The sequence below is a fragment of the Rhipicephalus microplus genome, unplaced genomic scaffold (genome assembly GCF_043290135.1).
Source record: "Rhipicephalus microplus isolate Deutch F79 unplaced genomic scaffold, USDA_Rmic scaffold_76, whole genome shotgun sequence".
Classification (NCBI taxonomy): domain Eukaryota; kingdom Metazoa; phylum Arthropoda; class Arachnida; order Ixodida; family Ixodidae; genus Rhipicephalus; species Rhipicephalus microplus.
The window spans coordinates 13892-27782 of NW_027464649.1; positions in this window are offsets into that span (position 1 = coordinate 13892).

Sequence of the window (13891 nt, forward strand, 5' to 3'; positions counted from 1 at the left end):
CTCGTTAGATGACGTCGTTTTTGGTAGTTTCACGACGCTACCTAGCTTAAACTAACCTAACCTAACCTAACCTTCGCACTTCTATCGTTAGAAAACGTTTTACTCGCAACTTTACAATGTTTTCTACAAGATTACGACGGTTTCATGCGCTTTCACATTAGATATCGTAGTTCCCGACTTGTAATGTTGAAAAACACTACATCTCACTAAGTGACATTGTTTAATGCGGTTTTACGACGGTTGATATGTCAACCTAACCTAACATTCGCACTTGTATCTAAAGACGCTCAATTACACTGTTTCGTTCACAATTACGATATTTGCTTGACCTCACAGTTTCTCACCAACTTATTACAGTACAGAACGCTGTATCTCGCTAAATGATATCGTTCTTTAAGGTTTCACGATACTTGCATGCGCTTTACCGAGAATGTCACAACATAGCAGTTTCGCACTTGTAACGGTACAACACGCAGTATTTGGCTTGTTCATGCCGTTTTGTGTGCTTTCACAACATTTTACCTATCGCAGTTTCGTACTCGCAATAAAACAACACTATCTCGTTAGATGACGTCGTTTTTGGTGGTTTCACGACGCTACCTAGCTTAAACTAACATAACTCAACCTAACATAACCTTCGCACTTCTATCGTTAGAAAACGTTTTACTCGCAACTTTACATTGCTTTCTACAACATTACGACGGTTTCAAGCGCTTTCGCATTAGATATCGCAGTTCCCAACTTGTAAAGGGGAAAAACACTGCATCTCACTAAGTGACATTGTTTATTGCGGTTTTACGACGGTTCATACCTTAACCTAACGTAACCTAACCTAACCTAACCCAACCTAACCCAACCTAACCTAACATAACCTAACCTAACCTAACCTAACCTAACCAAACCTAACCTAACGTAACCTAACCTAACCTAACCTAACGTAACCTAACCTAACGACGGTTGCAAGCGCTTTCACATTAAATATCGCAGTTCCCCAATTTTAATGGTGAAAAACACTGCATCTCAGTAATTGACATTGTTTATTGCGGTTTTACGACGGTTCATATCTTAACCTAACCTAACATTCGCACTTGTATCTAAAAACGCTCTATTACACTGTTTTGTTCACAATTACGATATTTGCATAACCTCACAGTTTTTCACAAACTTATTGCAGTACAGAACGCTGTATCTCGCTAAATGACATTGTTCTTTAAGGTTTCACGATGCTTGCATGCGCTTCAACGAGAATATCACAATATAGCAGTTTCGCACTTGTAACGGTAGAACACGCAGTATTTGGCTTGTTCATGCCGTTTTGTGTGCATTCACAACATTTTACCTATCGCAGTTTAATACTCGCAATAAAACAACACTATCTCGTTAGATGACGTCGTTTTTGGTAGTTTCACTCGTTACCTAGCTTAAACTAACCTAACCTAACCTAACCTTCGCACTTCTATCGTTAGAAAACGTTTTACTCGCTACTTTACATTGCTTTCTACAACATTACGACGGTTTCAAGCACTTTCACATTAGATATCACAGTTCCCAATTTGTAAAGGTGAAAAACACTGCATCTCACTAAGTGACATTGTTTAATGCGGTTTTACGATGGTTCATACCTTAACCTAACCTAACCTAACCTAACCTTACCTAACCTAACCTAACCTAACCCAACCCAACTTAACCTAACCTAACCTAACCTAAACTAACCTAACCCAACCTAACCTAACCTGACCCAACCTAACCCAACCCAACCCAACCTAACCTAAGCTAACCTAACCTAACCTAACCAAACCTAACCTAACCTAACTTAACCTAACCTAATGTAACCTAACCTAACCTATTCTAATGTAACCTAACCTTACCTGACCTAACCTAACCTAACGTAACCTAACCTAACCTAACATAACCTAACGTAACCTAACCTAACCTAACCTAACGTAACCTAACCTAACCTAACCCAACCTAACCCAACCCAACCCAACACAACAACACCCAACCCAACCTAACCTAACCTAACCTAACCTTACCTAACCTAACCAAATTATCCTTACCTAACCTAACCTAACGTAACGTAACCTAACCTAACCTAACGTAACCTAACCTAACGTAACCTAACCTAACCTAACCTAACCTAACCCAACCTAACCTAACCTAACCTAACCTAACCCAACTCAACCCAACCTAACCAAATCTAACCTAACCTAACCTAACCTAACCAAACCTAACCTAACCTAACCTAACCTAACCTAACCTAACGACGGTTGCAAGCGCTTTCACATTAAATATCGCAGTTCCCCACTTTTAATGGTGAAAAACACTGCATCTCAGTAATTGACATTGTTTAATGCGGTTTTACGACGGTTCATATCTTAACCTAACCTAACATTCGCACTTGTATCTAAAAACGCTCTATTACACTGTTTTGTTCACAATTACGATATTTGCATAACCTCACAGTTTTTCACCAACTTATTCCAGTACAGAACGCTGTATCTCGCTAAATGACATTGTTCTTTAAGGTTTCACGATGCTTGCATGCGATTTAACGAGAATATCACAATATAGCAGTTTCGCACTTGTAACGGTAGAACACGCCGTATTTGGCTTGTTCATGCCGTTTTGTGTGCTTTCACAACATTTCACCTATCGCAGTTTTAATACTCGCTATAAAACACCACTATCTCGTTAGATGACGTCGTTTTTGGAAGTTTCACGACGCTACCTAGCTTAAACTAACCTAACCTAACCTAACCTTCGCACTTCTATCTTTAGAAAACGTTTTACTCGCCACTTTACAATGTTTTCTACAAGATTACGACGGTTTCATGCGCTTTCACATTAGATATCGTAGTTCCCGACTTGTAATGTTGAAAAACACTACATCTCACTAAGTGACATTGTTTAATGCGGTTTTACGACGGTTGATATCTCAACCTAACCTAACATTCGCACTTGTATCTAAATACGCTCAATTACACTGTTTCGTTCACAATTACGATATTTGATGAACCTCACAGTTTCTCACCAACTTATTACAGTACAGAACGCTGTATCTCGCTAAATGACACCGTTCTTTAAGGTTTCACGATACTTGCATGCGCTTTACCGAGAATGTCACAACATAGCACTTTCGCACTTGTAACGGTACAACACGCAGTATTTGGCTTGTTCATGCCGTTTTGTGTGCTTTCACAACATTTCACCTATCGCAGTTTCGTACTCGCAATAAAACAACACTATCTCGTTAGATGACGTCGTTTTTGGTGGTTTCACGACGCTACCTAGCTTAAACTAACATAACTCAACCTAACATAACCTTCGCACTTCTATCGTTAGAAAACGTTTTACTCGCTACTTTACATTGCTTTCTACAACATTACGACGGTTTCAAGCGCTTTCACATGATATCGCAGTTCCCAACTTGTAAAGGTGAAAAACACTGCATCTCACTAAGTGACATTGTTTATTGCGGTTTTACGACGGTTCATACCTTAACCTAACGTAACCTAACCTAACCTAACCCAACCTAACCTAACATAACCTAACCTAACCTAACCTAACCTAACCAAACCTAACCTAACGTAACCTAACCTAACCTAACGACGTTTGCAAGTGCTTTCACATTAGATATCGCAGTTCCCAACTTGTAATGGTGAAAAACACTGCATCTCACTAAGTGACATTGTTTAATGCGGTTTTACGACGGTTCATATCTTAACCTAACCTAACATTCGCACTTGTATTAAAAAACGCTCCATTACACTGTTTCGTTCACAATTAGGATATTTGCATAACCTCACAGTTTTTCACCAACTTATTGCAGTACAGAACGCTGTATCTCGCTAAATGACATCGTTCTTTAAGGTTTCACGATGCTTGCATGCGCTTTAACGAGAATATCACAACATAGCAGTTTCGCACTTGTAACGGTACAACACGCAGTATTTGGCTTGTTCATGCCGTTTTGTGTGCTTTCACAACATTTCACCTATCGCAGTTTCGTACTCGCAATAAAACAACACTATCTCGTTAGATGACGTTGTTTTTGGTAGTTTCACGACGCTACCTAGCTTAAACTAACATAACTCAACCTAACATGACCTTCGCACTTCTATCGTTAGAAAACGTTTTACTCGCTACTTTACATTGCTTTCTACAACATTACGACGGTTTCAAGCGCTTTCACATTAGATATCACAGTTCCCAACTTGTAATGTTGAAAAACACTGCATCTCACTAAGTGACATTGTTTAATGCGGTTTTACGACGGTTCATATCTTAACCTAACCTAACATTCGTACTTGTATTGAAAAACGCTCTATTACACTGTTTCGTTCACAATTACGATATTTGCATAACCTCACAGTTTTTCACCAACTTATTGCAGTACAGAACGCTGTATCTCGCTAAATGACATCGTTCTTTAAGGTTTCACGATGCTTGCATGCGCTTTAACGAGAATATCACAATATAGCAGTTTCGCACTTGTAACGGTAGAACACGCAGTATTTGACTTGTTCATGCCGTTTTGTGTGCATTCACAACATTTTACCTATCGCAGTTTAATACTCGCAATGAAACAACACTATCTCGTTAGATGACGTCGTTTTTGGTAGTTTCACGACGCTACCTAGCTTAAACTAACCTAACCTAACCTAACCTTCGCACTTCTATCGTTAGAAAACGTTTACTCGCAACTTTACAATGTTTTCTACAAGATTACGACGGTTTCATGCGCTTTCACATTAGATATCGTAGTTCCCGACTTGTAATGTTGAAAAACACTACATCTCACTAAGTGACATTGTTTAATGCGGTTTTACGACGGTTGATATGTCAACCTAACCTAACATTCGCACTTGTATCTAAAGACGCTCAATTACACTGTTTCGTTCACAATTACGATATTTGCTTGACCTCACAGTTTCTCACCAACTTATTACAGTACAGAACGCTGTATCTCGCTAAATGACATCGTTCTTTAAGGTTTCACGATACTTGCATGCGCTTTACCGAGAATGTCACAACATAGCAGTTGCGCACTTGTAACGGTACAACACGCAGTATTTGGCTTGTTCATGCCGTTTTGAGTGCTTTCACAACATTTTACCTGTCGCAGTTTCGTACTCGCATTAAAACAACACTATCTCGTTAGATGACGTCGTTTTTGGTGGTTTCACGACGCTACCTAGCTTAAACTAACATAACTCAAACTAACCGAACCTTCGCACTTCTATCGTTAGAAAACGTTTTATTCGCTACTTTACAATGTTTTCTACAAGATTACGACGGTTTCATGCGCTTTCACATTAGATATCGCAGTTCCCGACTTGTAATGGTGAAAAACACTGCATCTCACTAAGTGACATTGTTTATTGCGGTTTTACGACGGTTCATACCTTAACCTAACGTAACCTAACCTAACCTAACCCAACCTAACCTAACATAACCTAACCTAACCTAACCTAACCAAACCTAACCTAACGTAACCTAACCTAACCTAACCTAACCTAACGACGTTTGCAAGTGCTTTCACATTAGATATCGCAGTTCCCAACTTGTAATGGTGAAAAACACTGCATCTCACTAAGTGACATTGTTTAATGCGGTTTTACGACGGTTCATATCTTAACCTAACCTAACATTCGCACTTGTATTAAAAAACGCTCTATTACACTGTTTCGTTCACAATTAGGATATTTGCATAACCTCACAGTTTTTCGCCAACTTATTGCAGTACAGAACGCTGTATCTCGCTAAATGACATCGTTCTTTAAGGTTTCACGATGCTTGCATGCGCTTTAACGAGAATATCACAACATAGCAGTTTCGCACTTGTAACGGTACAACACGCAGTATTTGGCTTGTTCATGCCGTTTTGTGTGCTTTCACAACATTTCACCTATCGCAGTTTCGTACTCGCAATAAAACAACACTATCTCGTTAGATGACGTTGTTTTTGGTAGTTTCACGACGCTACCTAGCTTAAACTAACATAACTCAACCTAACATGACCTTCGCACTTCTATCGTTAGAAAACGTTTTACTCGCTACTTTACATTGCTTTCTACAACATTACGACGGTTTCAAGCGCTTTCACATTAGATATCACAGTTCCCAACTTGTAAAGGTGAAAAACACTGCATATCACTAAGTGACATTGTTTAATGCTGTTTTACGACTGTTCATACCTTAACCTAACCTAACCTAACCTAACCTAACCTTACCTAACCTAACCTAACCTAACCTAACCCAACCCAACTTAACCTAACCTAACCTAACCTAACCTAAACTAACCCAACCCAACCTAACCTAACCTAAGCTAACCTAACCTAACCTAACCAAACCTAACCTAACCTAACTTAACCTAACCTAACGTAACCTAACCTAACCTATTCTAACGTAACCTAACCTTACCTGACCTAACCTAACCTAACGTAACCTAACCTAACCTAACATAACCTAACGTAACCTAACCTAACCTAACGTAACCTAACCTAACCTAACCCAACCTAACCCAACCCAACCCAACCCAACAACACCCAACCCAACCTAACCTAACCTAACCTAACCTTACCTAACCTAACCAAATTATCCTTACCTAACCTAACCTAACCTAACGTAACGTAACCTAACCTAACCTAACCTAACGTAACCTAACCTAACGTAACCTAACCTAACCTAACCTAACCTAACCCAACCTAACCTAACCTAACCTAACCCAACTCAACCCAACCTAACCTAATCTAACCTAACCTAACCTAACCTAACCAAACCTAACCTAACCTAACCTAACCTAACCTAACCTAACGACGGTTGCAAGCGCTTTCACATTAAATATCGCAGTTCCCCACTTTTAATGGTGAAAAACACTGCATCTCAGTAATTGACATTGTTTAATGCGGTTTTACGACGGTTCATATCTTAACCTAACCTAACATTCGCACTTGTATCTAAAAACGCTCTATTACACTGTTTTGTTCACAATTACGATATTTGCTTAACCTCACAGTTTTTCACCAACTTATTGCAGTACAGAACGCTGTATCTCCCTAAATGACATTGTTCTTTAAGGTTTCACGATGCTTGCATGCAATTTAACGATAATATCACAATATAGCAGTTTCGCACTTGTAACGGTAGAACACGCAGTATTTGGCTTGTTCATGCCGTTTTGTGTACTTTCACAACATTTCACCTATCGCAGTTTAATACTCGCTATAAAACAACACTATCTCGTTAGATGACGTCGTTTTTGGTAGTTTCACGACGCTACCTAGCTTAAACTAACCTAACCTAACCTAACCTTCGCACTTCTATCGTTAGAAAACGTTTTACTCGCCACTTTACAATGTTTTCTACAAGATTACGACGGTTTCATGCGCTTTCACATTAGATATCGTAGTTCCCGACTTGTAATGTTGAAAAACACTACATCTCACTAAGTGACATTGTTTAATGCGGTTTTACGACGGTTGATATGTCAACCTAACCTAACATTCGCACTTGTATCTAAAGACGCTCAATTACACTGTTTCGTTCACAATTACGATATTTGCTTGACCTCACAGTTTCTCACCAACTTATTACAGTACAGAACGCTGTATCTCGCTGAATGATATCGTTCTTTAAGGTTTCACGATACTTGCATGCGCTTTACCGAGAATGTCACAACATAGCAGTTTCGCACTTGTAACGGTACAACACGCAGTATTTGGCTTGTTCATGCCGTTTTGTGTGCTTTCACAACATTTTACCTATCGCAGTTTTGTACTCGCAATAAAACAACACTATCTCGTTAGATGACGTCGTTTTTGGTGGTTTCACGACGCTACCTAGCTTAAACTAACATAACTCAACCTAACATAACCTTCGCACTTCTATCGTTAGAAAACGTTTTACTCGCTACTTTACATTGCTTTCTACAACATTACGACGGTTTCAAGCGCTTTCGCATTAGATATCGCAGTTCCCAACTTGTAAAGGGGAAAAACACTGCATCTCACTAAGTGACATTGTTTATTGCGGTTTTACGACGGTTCATACCTTAACCTAACGTAACCTAACCTAACCTAACCCAACCTAACCCAACCTAACCTAACATAACCTAACCTAACCTAACCTAACCTAACCAAACCTAACCTAACGTAACCTAACCTAACCTAACCTAACCTAACCTAACCTAACGACGGTTGCAAGCGCTTTCACATTAAATATCGCAGTTCCCCAATTTTAATGGTGAAAAACACTGCATCTCAGTAATTGACATTGTTTAATGCGGTTTTACGACGGTTCATATCTTAACCTAACCTAACATTCGCACTTGTATCTAAAAACGCTCTATTACACTGTTTTGTTCACAATTACGATATTTGCATAACCTCACAGTTTTTCACAAACTTATTGCAGTACAGAACGCTGTATCTCGCTAAATGACATTGTTCTTTAAGGTTTCACGATGCTTGCATGCGCTTCAACGAGAATATCACAATATAGCAGTTTCGCACTTGTAACGGTAGAACACGCAGTATTTGGCTTGTTCATGCCGTTTTGTGTGCATTCACAACATTTTACCTATCGCAGTTTAATACTCGCAATAAAACAACACTATCTCGTTAGATGACGTCGTTTTTGGTAGTTTCACGACGCTACCTAGCTTAAACTAACCTAACCTAACCTAACCTTCGCACTTCTATCGTTAGAAAACGTTTTACTCGCTACTTTACATTGCTTTCTACAACATTACGACGGTTTCAAGCACTTTCACATTAGATATCACAGTTCCCAATTTGTAAAGGTGAAAAACACTGCATCTCACTAAGTGACATTGTTTAATGCGGTTTTACGATGGTTCATACCTTAACCTAACCTAACCTAACCTAACCTTACCTAACCTAACCTAACCTAACCCAACCCAACTTAACCTAACCTAACCTAACCTAAACTAACCTAACCCAACCTAACCTAACCTGACCCAACCTAACCCAACCCAACCCAACCTAACCTAAGCTAACCTAACCTAACCTAACCAAACCTAACCTAACCTAACTTAACCTAACCTAATGTAACCTAACCTAACCTATTCTAATGTAACCTAACCTTACCTGACCTAACCTAACCTAACGTAACCTAACCTAACCTAACATAACCTAACGTAACCTAACCTAACCTAACCTAACGTAACCTAACCTAACCTAACCCAACCTAACCCAACCCAACCCAACACAACAACACCCAACCCAACCTAACCTAACCTAACCTAACCTTACCTAACCTAACCAAATTATCCTTACCTAACCTAACCTAACGTAACGTAACCTAACCTAACCTAACGTAACCTAACCTAACGTAACCTAACCTAACCTAACCTAACCTAACCCAACCTAACCTAACCTAACCTAACCTAACCCAACTCAACCCAACCTAACCAAATCTAACCTAACCTAACCTAACCTAACCAAACCTAACCTAACCTACCCTAACCTAACCTAACCTAACGACGGTTGCAAGCGCTTTCACATTAAATATCGCAGTTCCCCACTTTTAATGGTGAAAAACACTGCATCTCAGTAATTGACATTGTTTAATGCGGTTTTACGACGGTTCATATCTTAACCTAACCTAACATTCGCACTTGTATCTAAAAACGCTCTATTACACTGTTTTGTTCACAATTACGATATTTGCATAACCTCACAGTTTTTCACCAACTTATTGCAGTACAGAACGCTGTATCTCGCTAAATGACATTGTTCTTTAAGGTTTCACGATGCTTGCATGCGATTTAACGAGAATATCACAATATAGCAGTTTCGCACTTGTAACGGTAGAACACGCAGTATTTGGCTTGTTCATGCCGTTTTGTGTGCTTTCACAACATTTCACCTATCGCAGTTTAATACTCGCTATAAAACACCACTATCTCGTTAGATGACGTCGTTTTTGGAAGTTTCACGACGCTACCTAGCTTAAACTAACCTAACCTAACCTAACCTTCGCACTTCTATCTTTAGAAAACGTTTTACTCGCTACTTTACATTGCTTTCTACAACATTACGACGGTTTCAAGCGCTTTCACATGATATCGCAGTTCCCAACTTGTAAAGGTGAAAAACACTGCATCTCACTAAGTGACATTGTTTATTGCGGTTTTACGACGGTTCATACCTTAACCTAACGTAACCTAACCTAACCTAACCCAACCTAACCTAACATAACCTAACCTAACCTAACCTAACCTAACCAAACCTAACCTAACGTAACCTAACCTAACCTAACGACGGTTTCATGCGCTTTCACATTAGATATCGTAGTTCCCGACTTGTAATGTTGAAAAACACTACATCTCACTAAGTGACATTGTTTAATGCGGTTTTACGACGGTTGATATGTCAACCTAACCTAACATTCGCACTTGTATCTAAAGACGCTCAATTACACTGTTTCGTTCACAATTACGATATTTGCTTGACCTCACAGTTTCTCACCAACTTATTACAGTACAGAACGCTGTATCTCGCTAAATGTCATCGTTCTTTAAGGTTTCACGATACTTGCATGCGCTTTACCGAGAATGTCACAACATAGCAGTTTGGCACTTGTAACGGTACAACACGCAGTATTTGGCTTGTTCATGCCGTTTTGAGTGCTTTCACAACATTTTACCTGTCGCAGTTTCGTACTCGCATTAAAACAACACTATCTCGTTAGATGACGTCGTTTTTGGTGGTTTCACGACGCTACCTAGCTTAAACTAACATAACTCAAACTAACCGAACCTTCGCACTTCTATCGTTAGAAAACGTTTTATTCGCTACTTTACAATGTTTTCTACAAGATTACGACGGTTTCATGCGCTTTCACATTAGATATCGCAGTTCCCGACTTGTAATGGTGAAAAACACTGCATCTCACTAAGTGACATTGTTTATTGCGGTTTTACGACGGTTCATACCTTAACCTAACGTAACCTAACCTAACCTAACCCAACCTAACCTAACATAACCTAACCTAACCTAACCTAACCTAACCTAACCAAACCTAACCTAACCTAACCTAACCTAACCTAACGACGTTTGCAAGTGCTTTCACATTAGATATCGCAGTTCCCAACTTGTAATGGTGAAAAACACTGCATCTCACTAAGTGACATTGTTTAATGCGGTTTTACGACGGTTCATATCTTAACCTAACCTAACATTTGCACTTGTATTAAAAAACGCTCTATTACACTGTTTCGTTCACAATTAGGATATTTGCATAACCTCACAGTTTTTCACCAACTTATTGCAGTACAGAACGCTGTATCTCGCTAAATGACATCGTTCTTTAAGGTTTCACGATGCTTGCATGCGCTTTAACGAGAATATCACAACATAGCAGTTTCGCACTTGTAACGGTACAACACGCAGTATTTGGCTTGTTCATGCCGTTTTGTGTGCTTTCACAACATTTCACCTATCGCAGTTTCGTACTCGCAATAAAACAACACTATCTCGTTAGATGACGTTGTTTTTGGTAGTTTCACGACGCTACCTAGCTTAAACTAACATAACTCAACCTAACATGACCTTCGCACTTCTATCGTTAGAAAACGTTTTACTCGCTACTTTACATTGCTTTCTACAACATTACGACGGTTTCAAGCGCTTTCACATTAGATATCACAGTTCCCAACTTGTAAAGGTGAAAAACACTGCATCTCACTAAGTGACATTGTTTAATGCGGTTTTACGACTGTTCATACCTTAACCTAACCTAACCTAACCTAACCTAACCTTACCTAACCTAACCTAACCTAACCCAACCCAACTTAACCTAACCTAACCTAACCTAACCTTAACTAACCCAACCCAACCTAACCTAACCTAAGCTAACCTAACCTAACCTAACCAAACCTAACCTAACCTAACTTAACCTAACCTAACGTAACCTAACCTAACCTATTCTAACGTAACCTAACCTTACCTGACCTAACCTAACCTAACGTAACCTAACCTAACCTAACATAACCTAACGTAACCTAACCTAACCTAACGTAACCTAACCTAACCTAACCCAACCTAACCCAACCCAACCCAACCCAACAACACCCAACCCAACCTAACCTAACCTAACCTAACCTTACCTAACCTAACCAAATTATCCTTACCTAACCTAACCTAACCTAACGTAACGTAACCTAACCTAACCTAACCTAACGTAACCTAACCTAACGTAACCTAACCTAACCTAACCTAACCTAACCCAACCTAACCTAACCTAACCTAACCCAACTCAACCCAACCTAACCTAATCTAACCTAACCTAACCTAACCTAACCAAACCTAACCTAACCTAACCTAACCTAACCTAACCTAACGACGGTTGCAAGCGCTTTCACATTAAATATCGCAGTTCCCCACTTTTAATGGTGAAAAACACTGCATCTCAGTAATTGACATTGTTTAATGCGGTTTTACGACGGTTCATATCTTAACCTAACCTAACATTCGCACTTGTATCTAAAAACGCTCTATTACACTGTTTTGTTCACAATTACGATATTTGCTTAACCTCACAGTTTTTCACCAACTTATTGCAGTACAGAACGCTGTATCTCCCTAAATGACATTGTTCTTTAAGGTTTCACGATGCTTGCATGCAATTTAACGATAATATCACAATATAGCAGTTTCGCACTTGTAACGGTAGAACACTCAGTATTTGGCTTGTTCATGCCGTTTTGTGTACTTTCACAACATTTCACCTATCGCAGTTTAATACTCGCTATAAAACAACACTATCTCGTTAGATGACGTCGTTTTTGGTAGTTTCACGACGCTACCTAGCTTAAACTAACCTAACCTAACCTAACCTTCGCACTTCTATCGTTAGAAAACGTTTTACTCGCCACTTTACAATGTTTTCTACAAGATTACGACGGTTTCATGCGCTTTCACATTAGATATCGTAGTTCCCGACTTGTAATGTTGAAAAACACTACATCTCACTAAGTGACATTGTTTAATGCGGTTTTACGACGGTTGATATGTCAACCTAACCTAACATTCGCACTTGTATCTAAAGACGCTCAATTACACTGTTTCGTTCACAATTACGATATTTGCTTCACCTCACAGTTTCTCACCAACTTATTACAGTACAGAACGCTGTATCTCGCTAAATGACATCGTTCTTTAAGGTTTCACGATACTTGCATGCGCTTTACCGAGAATGTCACAACATAGCACTTTCGCACTTGTAACGGTACAACACGCAGTATTTGGCTTGTTCATGCCGTTTTGTGTGCTTTCACAACATTTTACCTATCGCCGTTTCGTACTGGCAATAAAACAACACTATCTCGTTAGATGACGTCGTTTTTGGTGGTTTCACGACGCTACCTAGCTTAAACTAACATAACTCAACCTAACATAACCTTCGCACTTCTATCGTTAGAAAACGTTTTACTCGCTACTTTACATTGCTTTCTACAACATTACGACGGTTTCAAGCGCTTTCACATTAGATATCGCAGTTCCCAACTTGTAAAGGTGAAAAACACTGCATCTCACTAAGTGACATTGTTTATTGCGGTTTTACGACGGTTCATACCTTAACCTAACGTAACCTAACCTAACCTAACCCAACCTAACCTAACCTAACCTAACCTAACCTAACCAAACCTAACCTAACCTAACCTAACGACGTTTGCAAGTGCTTTCACATTAGATATCGCAGTTCCCAACTTGTAATGGTGAAAAACACTTTATCTCACTAAGTGACATTGTTTAATGCGGTTTTACGACGGTTCATATCTTAACCTAACCTAACATTCGCACTTGTATTAAAAAACGCTCTATTACACTGTTTCGTTCACAATTACGATATTTGCATAACCTCA